Raw genomic sequence first — 14,567 nt, 5'->3', positions numbered from 1 at the left:
TTCAATCATATTCTTAAGAAGACATGTGAAAGATTCAAATCCAGGAACAGGTAATTAGTTTATTTTTTGTTTAGCTTCATCAAATAGGGTTATCACATGATGCCTGTGTTAGAAATTTTTAAATAATAATTATTGAATCTTAGACTTTGTTGTCAAAGTAACGTCTAGTAATGACTGTTCAACACGCCGCGGCGCGCCGTTACAAATCATTAACTTAGAGTTAACGTTACACAACACACAATATTACCTAGAAGTCAAAATTCATGAAGTAAATATAAGCAAGAAAAAAAAGGAAATAGAAGGTCTAGCTCGCATTTCGTTAAGTCTCATTAAGCAGGTCATAAATCTTAAGGTATCACTTGACATCTAAGAAAAAGCGATAGAAATATTTCTCTAATGAGAAAAGCTGCGAGTTACACTTCAAAATTATTATCAAATAATGACTCCAGGGCACAATGAACACGTGTTGACGTATAGGCGTGCCAAGTTTTTAGGGTAAATGCCATAGCACAGTGTCTCATACATTTCCATATCACATTCTTACCCACGAATGTGAAATACCTAGTAACTGGAAGTAAATAGATTAGAAGACTTTTTTTTACATGTAACTAGATTATTTTTTAAGATTTTCTCAATTTTTGTATTTTTTTATGTAGTGTGCATATACGATAATAAAATTAATTTATTTAGAAGACATAATTTGAGATATGTTGAATTTGTCCATATTCAATTCTAAAAATTGACCTTTAAGAAGACATGTGAAAGATTCAAAACCACAGGAACAGGTAATTAGTTAATTTTGTGTTTAGCTTCATCAAATAGGGTTATCACATGATGCCTATGTTAGAAAATTTTAACAAGGCCTTTAAAAATAATAATAATTGAATCTTAAGACTTTGCTGTCAAAGTAACGTTTAGTAATGACTGTTCTGCACGCCGCAGCGCGCCGTTACAAATCATTAACTTAGAGTTAACGTTACACAACACACAATATTACCTAGAAGTCAAAATTCATGAAGTAAATATAAGCAAGAAAAAAAAAGGAAATAGAAGGTCTAGCTCGCATTTCGTTAAGTCTCATTAAGCAGATCATAACTCTTAAGGACATCTAAGAAAAAGCGATAGAAATATTTCTCTAATGAGAAAAGCTGCGAGTTACACTTCAAAATTATTATCAAATAATGACTCCAGGGCACGCTGAACACGTGTTGACGTATAGGCGTGCCAAGTTTTTCTCGGAACACAATCAATAATGTGAAGGGAGAATTGAAAATGCGCAAGTGCTAACAGCGTTTGCACACGCTACTTATTGTTCACTATCGGCAAACGCGAAAAATCAGTTGCTAGCTTTTTACTTTGGCGTCGAGGGAAACATCGAGCATGCTGAGCACTTGGAAATGGGTCCGTCGAATTTGGTTCGAACTAAAATAGTGGCAAATATAAAGTTGGATTTTATGAATGTTTAATATGTTAAGAAACGTGGCTATGTTTATTTATTTATTCAAAATATACATAGAATTTAGTTTTATTGTAAGTGTTTTTGAAAGTGACACCGCGTTAGGTTTATCTGCCGCCATAATGGTTTATAACTAATATGGTTACGTCTAAACTAAAGTTAATGTGATAAATAACCCATGTACCCTACTTATATGTACGTATATACATATACTTACCTTATCTAATCGTAAAAAAATATTATATTTTTATTAGATGCAAGATATACCTGACTCAGAAATAAAATAAACTTGATATTGTCATTTTGCAAGTGCAGAACCCTAACGATTTTAGCTCTCATCATCATGTCAACGAGATATATCTATAATGTGTCTATACCTACTTACTTAAGTTAAATACCAGAAATGTCATGAATACCTAATTGCTTATCCGTTTTTCCTGTTATTGCTTTATCAAGTACACAAATAGACAATGAAATACACATAGGTACATATATAACTAAAGTAAGTAGGTACTTAATCTAAAACAAACCTTAGAATACCTACTTAGTTAAGAATAATTAGCAATTATATTGGATGCATTTTATTTTAATATTTCTAGCATAAATAAATATAAAAACCAAGTTACCTACATGATAGAAATCCCAACTTATTACTAAAATGCGAAACAACATTGTCTGGCTGTTACTTCTTCACGTTTTAACCACTAAATATAGATGAAATTGACATGAAATTTGGTACTAAGTACCTCGAGTCCTGGGACTCCTGGGGATGGACATTGGAAATAGAAACGCGGGCACAAGCTAGTAAAATAATAAATATCTATAATTCTCTACCTAATATACCTATACACATAATATAATATATATTTATAACTATAAATACTTACTCGTGTTAATTGCGAATAGAGTAGGCCGGTCTACCTCTTGTGAAGTTTAGACCTGAGATTAACCTGTGTATCCCTCGGTAGCGAACTTTGACAATATCCCTGACGTATCCCGGCCCGTAATACTGCGTGCCGGCCGGGAAATTTGCATTTTGCAGCCGTGATAAGTGGTCGGATTACACGGGATTCCCGAACAGCCTCTGTTTGTTCTGAAATAAAGGGATGTTAAACTTTTTTCATGGTAATTTGGGTCACCTTCACGAGAAACGATCGCTGTAAATTTGTTTAAGTAGGCTTAGGTCCGGCACGTTTGTACAAATTAGAATGTTAACATGTGCTTAGCTAATTTCTGGACGGATTTACAGCTTTGTTTGTGTTTGGATTTCGTGTGCTCCCGTTTTAAAATTGATTTATTTATACTAAGCAAGTATTTTAATAAAAAAAGGGCATGTTTTCATTACTTTTTTCACATCTTCACATAGACTAACAATTTCATAAAAGTTTGAAACTGGAAATGAGAGGCATATTTCTCATTAAAACTAGCGGTTATTCAGCACATAAATATTATAAAAAGTACCTAAATATGGACGTCTAACGGAACTCCATCGTAAGTCGCCGGGGGTATTTTTCCATCGCATGATTAATGTAAGCCACCACAAACGCAGTCCCGGCTTACTTCCAAAATTTCCACACTAAATCTCGCCTTTCGTTTCGCTTCTTTGCCCCAAGAACTTGGCAGCGTATTTTATCTGTGTAATGCAAGCGGTGCACTGTATAAATAGTTAGCATCTCCACTGTTCTAGCGCGGAAGCGCTTAACGAATGCCTTTCAGCGGGTTTATTTCAATGTTTATTGTTATTTAAATTACGTAAGTAGCACTGTTTAAATGACAAAGCTCAGTCAGTAACAATTAGTGCTACATAATTATATTTCACCTTATTTATTTAGGAATTCTAGAAACTTTGCTTGCTCAGTGGTTTCTCTTCCAGCAGATTAGTTGCTTAATAGAACTAAGTAATTAATTAAGTATTTATTATGGTTCTCTTTTGTATAAGCACAACTTAATTGCATAAACTCACACGAACAAGTCTTATAATAATAATAAAATATGTAGGTATGTGTATCCTACCTATGTGTTCTACACATAAAGTATGATATAAATAATTATGTGTGACCTTTACTAACTACCTAATTTACGCCACTTAAAAGATGCACCAACATTCCTTAGTCCAAGAATACATTAATATAGGTACACGTCCTATTTAAGATTCCGAGCCCCAGTTCAGTTACGTCCAACAGTCTAAGTTCTACAATAACGCGTCGACTGAACTCAAAGTTTTATCTGCACCTTTGATTTCAGCACGACGTCTTGAATAAAATGTGCTACTACTGCTAATAAAAACTTTTGAATGAAATGGTAGCTTGAATGTTTTCCTTTTAGCTGAGAAAACGGTTGCATTGCTGCAAGTAAATGCAGGTGTTTTAAATACAGTCAAACATTTGTTTCCTTTTTTAAGATAAAACATTAGAAGTCAAAACATGTTTTAATAACGTATGGTTTACCTACATCAATAATTTTCATCCTATTTAAAAAAAACAAAAAAATATTTTTATTGCCACAATTCCTTAAGCAGAATAACATTATTTATTTGCTTACTGTTATTCTGTATTATTTATTGCATTAACAAAAGAAAGGCATTTTTCAATTTAATAGCATGTAAAATCTGTGAAGAGGCGGGTTTGACATCACGCATGCGCCGTCGGCCGTGCGACGTTGTCTGAAGCATTCAAGTCTGTTTTATATCTAAAACAAGGGCTTAAAAAATGTTTAATTTCTAAAATTATTTGCTTTACATTATTTCTTTGTATTACAATAATTTTATTTGGGCACATATTTAAGTAAAATAAGCTTTTATTTTGATAAATTCGAAACCAAACATGGCGGCTTACCTGATAGGTATTTTTTATGTTTTGAATGGTTTTTGTCCAATTCTATAAAACTATCTATTTAATGATTTTCTATAAACGTTGCATTTTACTTAACATACACATTTTCTAATTTTAAGATAGGTAGTCAGTACAGTAGGTATATAACTGGGTAGGACTCAGTAGGTAATCTGATAAGAAGCCAAATGGACTAATAAATAACTAATACCTAAATATTAAACTACTACTTCTATAAGTTTTATAAGCTTTTCCAATACTTTTAGTACCTAATAAAAATCCACTCGTTATAAAAAATAACCTCAAAACATGTTCAACAAAAAATTTAAACTACAAAATTTATGAAACAAACAATATTCTAATAAATATTTTATAATTCAATAGCACTTATTTTAAAGTAAATTTCTAAATAAAATATTCAAAAATATTGATTGTTTTCTGCAATAAAGCACCCCACGACCCGAACTTAGCTTTGGGCTCCTTCAAGCGGCGTCCTTTCAATAACATTACCGTTTCATCACCGATTTCGCGTAAAAACGCCAAAATTTTGATAACCATAACCATAACACACACCTACGCACAAATTTCACTCAATTAATATTCGGAAAACCTTTAAAAACATAGAAAAATCACGCAAAACAATACCTGAACCATAGCGTCGCTACTTTCGCATTAGTTCGTCCAGGTGGCAGCTCCGTCACTCTGCTCAATATGGCGATGGTTCGGCGCGCGCTGATTGGCTAGCGCTCGTCTGCCGTGAAGTTGCCTCGGAGGGCACGAGCGAGATAAATTTATGTGATGTTTTGGCGCCGATGAAAGACGGAAGATGTGTTGTTAGGAAATACATTCGTATGCCGTCGGCGTTCGGACCGGTTTCGTCAGAGGCGTTTACGAAGTGCGTATGTGTTTGTAAGTTCGTATATGCGAGGGCAGGTAGCGCTACCCATTTATACTGATGGATTAAAACTGTTCCTTTTGTAAATTTTATAATTTATGTTTTAATTTTTACTGAGTATTGTTTATACTTACTAATGATTGTTTTGTTTTGTTTTAGGTAAGGGAGTATTTATTTGTAAAATTGGTAACGTATCCAGTACCTATATCGGTAAGTATTTACTTGTATGAAAGAAAAAAAAAAGAATGAGGTTATTTTAAGCGGTAAAACTTGAATGCCTATTGTAAATAAAATAATTCGTTTTTAAATTAGATATAGGGACGTACCTACATATAGGTACTAAGTAATTTTTCAGAAATTAAATAAGTATATGGTTAGTAAATGATCCATAATCAAATTTCTATAAAATCAAGAAATTAGTAAGTTCTATTCATTATAGGTACCTACATGGGTACATAAATGTATTATGTAGGTACTTAATTACTTACTCATGGTAAGTACCTATCTGTATAGGTAAATATATAATACTTACAGTAGACACATTATGTTTGTTAACATTCTCATATTTCCGTAATTTGTCAACAAGCGTAGACGAAAACGCACATAAAACAAATAAATTGGATACTTTGGGATATTCTAAAGTCAGGGCCACAACCGCATATCGTGAAGCGGAGAGCGGAGACAACAATATGTCTACAAGGAAACGGTCAAGCGTGAGAGCGGCTCACAAATAAACGTTCCGTTAAATCAAAAAATAAGTAAATAGTTTTTTAACTCAAATTGGAAATTTTCTACATATACCCATAACTTTAAAAAAAAACAGTGCTAGAATAGTGTGTTTTGGTTCATATAGCATCTAACAACTCCCCTCAGTTGCCTCTGTTCCCTTGGGTCTCATAAGAGACCACTAAGCAATTGTGTTTTAAATGTGACGACAAATGGCTTATTGTAAATGTAAGTGTAGGTACATATATAGGGTAATTGCGGTAGTTTCCGTCCATGCTCTAGTTTTTGTCCACTTGACGGATTAGCAAATAATATATGTATTTCATTTTTAATTTGCAACTTGCGAAATATAATTTTTATGTATATATATATATATATATATATATATATATATTGTTTAGACACAGACAACTAGAGCTGGACGAAAACTAGCGCAATGACCCTATACTGTATCACTGTCTAGTCAATTAATATCTACTCGTGTGTCCAAAATATCCCTATATTTATACATTAGGTATCTCCTTTAGTAATGAATTACGTAGGTATATTTTACCTATACCTACATAAAATCTTTTACCTTTAAACGAGCAATTCTTGTATATATGAATCTCGGAAACGGCTCTAACGATTTCGATGAAATTTGCTATATGGGGGTTTTCGGGGGCGAAAGATCTATCTAGCTAGGTCTTATCACTGAGAAAACGCGCATTTTTGAGTTTTTATATGTTTTCCCAGCAAAGCTCGGTCTCCCAGATATTGTTATATATATATATACAACTCCCAGATATATATACAACTAGGGAACGAAATATTTTATAAAATATTTTTGATTTGTGTTTTTTAAGTAGTTACATTACTATATAAAAATTATACTATCGTGGCCGGGTGGTCTAGTGGTCAGGACGTTAGCCGCGTAAGCTAAAGACGCGGGTTCGATTCCCGCCTCGGCCACCGGTGGACTTGGTCGCTTTTTCTTTAGTGTATGATATCTATTTCAGTTTATGTTCTATTATAATTTATATGATGATAGGACGAAAACTATACAAGTAAACTGCAAACGAGTAATTAACGTTCTCCAAACTTGCAACTCGATGATAATGGTAGTAAGCCTTCCGTTCTAGCCGCTCGCCAACCAACCCTGAAACTGAATAAGCAGGGCTCTATGCGCGAACCCAATGGGCTAAGATAAATTTATTTAGTCGTGTAACTAGCAATAAATATGCTAATTCGGCACTATAACGTCCGTATGTCGCCGAAGCTGAAAGAGTGAAAAAGATATCACAAAATTGTACCGTGTATTGCTAGCTCTTTTCCGTCAAACGGCGAGACAAGGCAAAGTTTACCCTGTTACTTTATAGGCAGAGTCGTATTTTTTTCGATTAGTTTGTTAGAGTTATAGCCTTGTTGTAGGTTGGGTAGTTTTATCGACCTACGGCAACTACTAACCCAATAAATTTTGGTGTTTCGCTCAGTGAATCCGCTCGCTGAACGAATGCATCGTCCCAGATTCGGATATATGGCGTTTGACTGAAAACGATTTATGCATTGTAGTCATGGTCCGTCCAATGTATAGGGACAATGTTGGCGTAGGTTTTAGTTGAGTGAAGGTACCTGTATAAAGAACCGAAGGAATCACATCACATTGACATACGCATGTTATGTTTTGTTTAAATAAAATGGTAAAACTGAGTAGTTAGGTTGTCTAAAACTGGAATTAACATAAAGTAAATGTCAGTTCTTTACGAAAATACTTTCTGTTAAATAATAGGTATATTTAATACAAGACATTTTTTGATACATGGTTTGTAGGGAAAAAAGTACTTACGTACCGTAAAACGGGGTGGCTTTAGGAAAATTTGGGGTTACCTTGATAGTTTTAAAACGGCCATAAAATTACCATTATTCATTATTTACTGAAACTGTTCCTATAACTAGTTAGATTACCTACTATAGGTATATATTTATGTTCATCTACTGTAAATAATCTTGCATAAAAATATATTATGTCTTAAAAACTAACATTTCAAAGTCGCCCCTGCATTTGAAAGCCACCCCGTTTTACGGTATGTCTCAAACTGGCCACATTTTTATTTAGTTTTAATGTGACAACCCTGAAACAACTGCCTTTCCTTAACAATGATGAATTGACCACCATGTAAACTTTACTTGTAGCTAATATAAGTTTCGCATCTTTTTTAAACTGTGTTTTATTATACACTTTCAATTAGGTAAATAAAATCAATATCAATAACTGTTTCTACTTACAGTTATAACATCAATTTAAATTATGTTTACCATAAATATTCATATTAGTTCGACAGACCTTTGAATTGAACAATAAATTTATATTAGAACTTAATCTGCAAAATGAACGTTGGTATTTATAATAATTTAATTGATGAGCAAACCTTAATTAACTTGTAGCTCAGCGCTCCAAGGCTCCGAAAGAAGCCATCTGCATTTTGATATTCAAATTATTTTCCAAACGTGTTCTCGTTCGACTATATGAAGACATTAACAAAATCGTTGCATCACGCTCACTCCTGCGCACCAATAATAAGAGAGAACGGTAACCCTTCACTTTGAATTCCTAAAGGGGAATAACAAACGGACTCACATGGACCCAAATAAAGCGAACAAAAAAAATCACATCACAAAAGTTTGCCTAAACTAACCTCGTTAAGAGATTTCTGGATAAAGAAATACCGTTTTTAGTAGCGTCATGATGGTCCGACCGATCGGATAGCTTGTCTGTGCAGTAACTGAGTTTTTTGAAGTGCAATGTCTTAGTTTTTTAGATCCTATAGTAACGGGCGGCAAAAAGTGTAGAGAGAGCGAGTTTATTTTGTTGTAAGTAGTTGGACAAAACGCGTCATTGTTGGGGAGCAAGTTGCGATTGTTAAAAAAGGGATTTTCGCACCTTTGCAGGCCTCTTGTACACTTACTTGTAATTTGCTTTACAAAACGTGCGTCAGTGAAGTGATCTCCGCTTTTAGTGCAACCTGCATTTACCTTGGTAAGTTATTTACCTTAGTTTTGGTTCTCGTGTCGAAAGTATATATGTTTTTACATTAAGTACAGTGTCGAAGAGATCGAAGAAAGAAAAATGCTTGACTTGGAAAGTTTGTGCAGTTCTTTCGTTTATATTTAAGCTAGATTAAGTGGTGGAGGGCATAATATTGTCTTCGGTTACCGCGATAGTTACTCATGAAATAAAACTATGAAAACGGATTATATCGCGTATATTGAATTTATAATACATCCCGACGTTTCGAACCCTTTACAGCGTTCGTGGTCAACGGGTGACTGAGGAAAAATTACAAAGTGCAAAAATACCCACATACTAATATACGCGATATAATCCGTTTTCATAGTTTTATTTCATGGTGGAGGGCACTTAAATATACCTTCTACTTACTAGTTAATGGTTTTATCCCGTGGTCCCAACCTAACAACCTACCAGAAATACTTCAACATGAATTTGGGGTCAAAAACCTACAATATTCAGGTACTTAGGCCCATAAATAAACTTTGCGATAAGGCAACACGGTGGCGGCCGGATGATGAAAGCGAATTGTCTCCGGAAAAATTAATATGGACGTCACCCGTTTGAAAATTTAATCTCACAGCCGTGTAGGGAGCACCGGTACAAATTAACTGTGTTAGCGAATTTTTTTATTGACTTATTGTTTTGCGCAATTTTCTCCAGGAATTTATATCGCGCGGACATGTCCTGGAGTTTTAGACTTTATTTGAGTGGGCGAATATTTTGAGTAAGTAAATAACACTGTCTAAACTAAACACATATGTTATAAGAACAGATATATAAATAAATACATTACACAGTTTTTTACGCCCTGAAATTGATTATTTTTAATCTTGATATACCTATGTAATTTTAGGTAAGCGCTTAAGCGGTTGGTTTGTATGCCTCCCTATTTTATACCTAAATAACAAATTGGATTCAGGTAGGTACAAAATTTTATGATACAAACAAGCTTTACTTTCTCGATTATCTTTTCCTTATTGTTAACGGGTTAATTTACATAGAAATGTAACCTCAAAAGTGTCAGCTTAATCCACCGTAGTCCATTATCTAGTGGTCCAAGAACAACAGGCCGTATTGGACGTCTTTACGCACATGCAGACAATGGGCACGCTTAATTAAACTAGCGGAGCGAGGCGAAACGTAAGCGTTAAATTTATGTCCCTGCAGTAAAGTGCGCGGCGGGCGCGCGGCGTAAGTTGCAGGCGAAGCGCGGAGCTTTCCTAATGCCTCGAGAGACAAGAAAGGCGCAAAGAGAATTCGCTCGACAGTAAATTTAGCCGCGACGTATGCATACAACTTTGAAAAACGATTGATTGTAGGGCGATCTACGCTGCCAGCATCTTGCCGCTAAACGGTTGGAGCATTTTCTGTGGCTTTTGAGTGGGTTAGTTAAAGCAACGTGGACGTAAAATCAGGAAGCCTCCTAATTCCAATCATGATATTTTTTAAATAATATACTTAGGAGGCAAACGAGCAGATGATACGCCCCATAGAATTGTGCGTAGGTGGAATTTTAAATTTCTCTTTTTTATTGCTTAGCTTAGGAGCAATGGAGACTGGATAAATACATATATATCTACCTAATGTCTAAGTAAAGGATTTTCAATAAGGACTGGTCAATGTTGACAGGATGTGGCGTTCATATTATTTTGGCTATGGCAATTCTGAACTAAAAACATGTAGGTAGTTTTTAAATTAAAAAAAAACCGCTATCCGCCTTTGGATCGCACCATGTAGTTTTCGCTGTAGAAAAACTTGTCTTAGTTGAATCCAGAGTATTATATACAATTATAATTAACAGTTCCTTTAATGGAGAAAAATATATGCAAGTATTTAATTAGAATTGTTAACATTGAATATTGTGATACCTCCACGGTTGCAACTTTGTTCCTACATTATTCAGTAAGTTTACTTGCGTTTATGAGTATCAATAATGCATTATGTACCTACTTATTTACTTGTTTATTGACATAGGTTTATTTTTGTACTACAACTTTTGTATTTACGACATTAGGTAACCGTTATCATAATATTTATATTTTTACAAAGAAATAGTATATTATAGTTGGTCTTAATATTTTAGAAGGTACCTTAAAACAAAATTTCATATCAGTTGAGTAGGTACACAATTAACCGCAGTAAGAAGATAACTTTTTTTCGTATATACCTATACAGGTATCATTAAATAAAGTATTTACCTACATATTTATCAAATTTTCAAACACAAATATTCCATTAATGTGTGTTTTATGTTAGGAATAATCTAAGTGATGTTTACCGCCATTTTTTCTACTCCATTGATCTTTCTAGTACCTATTATTAATCGTATACATTTTTTCTAGTGTTAGCAATGATATAATTAGTTTTAATAGCTGATATTTAAATAGCAAAGTGGTTTATTAAAGGTTAGATAACAGAGCTATATTTATGTTAGTTTAACACTACTAGCCAGTAATGCGTGTATAATAGTTACCTACTTATATGTAGGTGTTAGAAAGCAATACCTACAATGGAACATCTTATACAATAATAAGGAGATAATGTAATATTTGTTACGCTATTTAACAGCGGATGTATAAAACTAGATGAAAGATGATGATATTGATGATGTACCTATGCTTCAGAAAAGGCTAAATTGGGGATGTCACCAATAGTTGTCGGAGCGCCGAACATTCGGCGGCCCAATATCTCGCAAAAAATGTGTAGATATATTTTAAAGACATTTAGGAAAATTATTGACCTACAAAGTACAGCTATTGGTAAGATCTAACTTTTTTAGCTCTTTTTTTTAGGTACCTTTGAAGTTAGTCAAGCAAATCTGACCTATGACAAAAAACTGGCCAAATGCGAGTCGGACTCGCGCACGAAGGGTTTCGTAGGTACCATTACGCAAAAAATGGCAAAAAAACACGTTTGTTGTATGGGAGCCCCACTTAAATATTTATTTTATTCTGGTTTTAGTATTTTTTGTTATAGCGGCAACAGAAATACATCATCTGTGTAAATTTCAACTGTCTAGCTATCACGGTTCATGACATACAGCCTGGTGACAGACGGACAGACAAACGGATGGACAGTGGAGTCTTAGTAATAGGGTCCCATTTTTACCCTTGGGGTACGGAACCCTAAAAACGTGCCTGCATGTAGGTGCGAATGGTTAAGAAAGTTCTTCATATCTAATAACATTATAATAAGTACCCAAGAACCCATATTTTTTTAATATAATGGCTTGCGGTACATTTAAATTTAGCAACTTTTATGTATAAGTACTAAGTAGAATTAGGTGTAGCTAATAAATATTCGGTATTCGCCCGAATAGTACCTACGCAACATTTGGCCGAGTTCCGAGTTCCGAGAGTTTGGCAAAGTTGCCGAACACGCCGAATGCCGAATGATTGCCGAATATTCGTGGCATCTCTAGACTAAACCTTTCTTTCCAAATGTTGAGAGACCATAAAACTTTCCACTACTTTCTCCTACTTATTATGTACCTAATCCCAAATAATACCTTACAGCAGTTAATGATATTTATTTCATGTTTTTTGAATACATTTCTTTTCTTTTTTACTTCATGTCATGCCTAAGTATTTTGATTTTAGTTAAAACACTCATAATTTGGCATTTAAGCAAACCAATCAGTGGTCCCAATTAACACAACGTCCCTAATGAAAAGCCTGTAAATTTTGATGCTAAATATTCCAAACTACGTTCGAATTCACATCAGTTTATTAATCCCAGAGGTCCAAACAGTGGCCAGTTCAAGTTTACCATCTTGATTTCCCTACAGCCAAATTTGAAAGCAAATAAACATACTAGAGAATGGCTATGTAAAGTTAAATGTGTTATTGTTTCTAATGCAATTCGGACTGTCTTAATTGGATTCTTGAATTGGCATAATACACATAATATATTGGCATAGCAATTTCGAATGATAAAATAATTCTGGCTTTAGTCGAAAACATAATTTACAACAAAATATATCGTCTTTATCATACATTCATTCAGTGTTTTGTTCATATTTAAACAATCATTACTAAAAATTTAAGTACTCAGTAAACGAACTAAATCAGATTATTAAATAGTACATTTGTTCGCAAAAAACAAACTTATATAGGTATTTACTTGAGCACTAGTGCCTATGTACTTTATATAGCCACAAGTCAGCAAGAACACATTTCTGTATTTATTTAGTCTTACTCATACAAGTAGGTTTTTCACTTAATTTACCCATACCAGGTAGATACGGTCGTAGGTAATAGGTATTTCTGTAACTGGCATTTGTGTCTATTATTTTTATTAAAAAAATATATCGTCTTTATCATACATTCATTCAGTGTTTTGTTCATATTTAAACAATCATATCTACAAACTAATCGTCTTTCTAACAACCTTACCTATATAACAAAAACGATTGAAACGTCCGCCAAAGAAAATCGTGGCCAATTCCACCTCCCCATATGTTTTCTTATATTTTAATTCCGCTGTAAATTGGACAAACGCTAGCCAAATGCCGGTAGATCCTTCCATTCTCCCCTCCTTAATTAAGTCCATACTGGGCATAGGTAACAATGGGCAAGCGATGCGCGCCAAGATATTCAAATATGTCTACGCCGGTATTATATCGCTATTTATTTTATCGGAATACGATTTCAGGCAAAGTTAAATTGGACTGTGACAATTGTTTTATAAGGTGCTGGGTCTTTATAAGATTTCAGTCTGATTTAAAGAATGTTTTAATGAACACTGTGTACTTTAAAGGTCAGAACAAATACAAGAATTTGACCAAGGTAACTTTGCTTAAACTTGGCAGTAAGAACGCATACATATCCCTGTAAACTCCATACTTGACGTAGCACTTGGCATGAAAACTTAGCGTGGTCCGACTAAGTACCTGTATAAGACGAACTACAGAATAAAAACAGGCCATGTGCGAATCGGACTCGCGCACCGAGGGTTCCGTACTTTTTAGTATTTGTTGTTATAGCGGCAAAAGAAATACATCATCTGTGAAAATTTCAACTGTCTACAGCTATCACGGTTCATGAGATACAGCCTGGTGACAGACAGACAGACGGACAGACGGACAGCGGAGTCTTAGTAATAGGGTCCCGTTTTTACCCTTTGGGTACGGAACCCTAAAAACTATAGTAAGATAGAAATCAGAATTAGTTCAGGTCCGGATTAGGAGATTTTCACCTATTTACCTGACGTAAAGTGAAAAAGAAAACCCTAATACAGCTACACAAAGGAATGCATCGCCAGTTACGATGTGAACTTAACTTCGATAAAATTAATGTAAGTATTATGAGAATATACTTAAAGGGTAGGTAGGAAATTATGTTCATTTTTAACATTCGTTTTTGGACACAAAAATCATTAAAACTTTAAGTGGTGATAACAAATACTAAGTACGTAGGTACTTATGTATCATGAAAACATACTTAAAGGGGTATTATGTTCATTTTGTATGTCACTCTACATTAGTTTTTGGACGCAAAAATCGTTAAAAACACCTTATTTTACACCTGTCATCAGATCATTATTTTCACCCAATAAGGTTACATAAAAATCACCAAGTTATTCTATCTCCTTATTAAGTTTCCGTCACCTACT

The 14,567-nt window shown here is 34.1% G+C and overlaps 1 protein-coding gene, 1 long non-coding RNA gene and 1 other non-coding gene across 5 annotated transcripts in view; 2 read left to right on the top strand and 1 right to left on the bottom strand.

Moving 5' to 3' along the window:
- LOC134751430 (uncharacterized) overlaps positions 1–3,831 on the bottom strand; it is a 61,332-nt gene extending 57,501 nt beyond the window's left edge. For 2 of the 3 annotated variants that reach the window (XR_010128655.1, XR_010128657.1), the window contains exons 1-2: positions 2,918–3,248; positions 2,344–2,549 (exon numbers count right to left, since the gene is read on the bottom strand). This is a non-coding gene — a long non-coding RNA (uncharacterized LOC134751430). Of the gene's footprint in view, positions 1–2,343; positions 2,550–2,917; positions 3,249–3,688 lie in introns of those variants that run through there. The other variant, XR_010128656.1, reaches the window with a different exon arrangement.
- LOC134751241 (homeotic protein ultrabithorax) overlaps positions 1–14,567 on the top strand; it is a 166,287-nt gene that overhangs the window by 78,379 nt on the left and 73,341 nt on the right. The window lies entirely within an intron of this gene.
- Positions 6,785–6,856, top strand: Trnat-cgu (transfer RNA threonine (anticodon CGU)). The gene has a single exon. It is a non-coding gene; the product is annotated as a tRNA-Thr (tRNA).

This window comes from Cydia strobilella, chromosome 2 (assembly GCF_947568885.1).
Source record: "Cydia strobilella chromosome 2, ilCydStro3.1, whole genome shotgun sequence".
Classification (NCBI taxonomy): domain Eukaryota; kingdom Metazoa; phylum Arthropoda; class Insecta; order Lepidoptera; family Tortricidae; genus Cydia; species Cydia strobilella.
The sequence above is the reverse complement of the archived record's forward strand: the minus strand, read 5'-3'. Positions and strand labels throughout refer to the sequence as shown.